The sequence below is a fragment of the Panthera tigris genome, chromosome D1, assembly GCF_018350195.1.
Source record: "Panthera tigris isolate Pti1 chromosome D1, P.tigris_Pti1_mat1.1, whole genome shotgun sequence".
Lineage (NCBI taxonomy): Eukaryota > Metazoa > Chordata > Mammalia > Carnivora > Felidae > Panthera > Panthera tigris.
Window position 1 is genome coordinate 41,150,211 of NC_056669.1, and position 1,371 is coordinate 41,151,581.

A 1,371-nucleotide genomic window follows, 5' to 3' on the forward strand; every position below is an offset into this window, starting at 1 on the left:
ATACAAGCGTGACTGTTTATAATGGCCGTGGAAGGCCCTGTACATCCTGCCAACGGGCCAAATTTTCCTTTGGAAATTTTATGAAGAATTGGCATAAAGAAGGAGGGATAGATGCCCTCCTTCTCACTCCTATGAGTAAAAAAATAAAAGTTAAAGTTTGTGTTAATGAAGGTCATTTAGCCAAGCTACCCACTCGATAAGTAGATTTTCCAAAAGATATTTCAAATGGTAAACTATCTAGGACTCTATCAGCTCATAGGACCCCTGTAGGTGAATTAGAGTACCCCCTCTGGAGAGGTGCATAGCTTGGTATTTCCATAGTGGTTCAACATGTCCCTGTGCCACAAAGCATGCTTTGGTGAGTGGGGATGTGAATGTTAAGCTTCAGCCCCCATCTGCCCCTGTGGGTGGACACTTGTGCAGTGACCATTCAGCACGGTTGTATAGAAAGCCTTGTAGAGGGTAAACCACACATTAATTTCTGTATTGTACTGCCAGGCAGAGAATCATTCATTGTAAGAGGTAACTAGAACTCTGGGACCCTATTGAGGTTAGGTGGGACAAAGCACGGCTTTAATTACTGGGTCCTGTCTCCTTAGAATGTCACCCTGGATCATTTCTTCCCCTTCACTGGTCACTGAGGGTCTCCACTGTTTCTGCCAGTGATTCTCCCTGGCCTGACCCACTTCAGTTACCCTCATCAAAGCTTCGAGGAGGGCAAAGAGAGAGGCTGCAGGGTGCCTCTCTGTACATTCAGGAGAGATTAAGCCATTCTTGGCCAGTTCACTCCTTTCTTCAAGCTCTGGGTATTCTTGTCAGTAAAATGAAGAGTTTATGTAAATAGTTTTTTAAGGCCCATTACAGCTCCAGAGGCTGAGCTAAGCAAAGCCACATTTCTATGATTACTTACTTACATGAAAAGTCGCAAATAAAATATAAACTGCCCAGAGAAACACTGGCACATTTGTTAACAATATTTTATTTATTGTGAAATGTGGCAAAGAGTTTTTTTTTTTTTTGCTGTTACACATTTTTTTAAAAAATAAACTCTAATTTACTCTAAAAATACAACTTCTATTTTTGCCTTAATTTATAGGAATCCAAAGTAAAAAGAAAAAGGCATAAATTATTTAATTTCCAGTCAATCCTCAGAAGAGCCCACAGTGAACATAGCATGTATAAACATTTCTGTAGATTTTCGGGAGGTACTGTTCATGCTAGCCAAAAGTACGTGAGTGGCAAGCCCTCAGCCTGTGAGTCATATGTTAGAAAGCTTGGAAATAATAAGTACTAGTTTTTACATCACAAGCTCATTCTTTCAAAGTGGTTATTTAGAAAAATAAAGAGCCCTTGCCATACAAAATTCAGCAA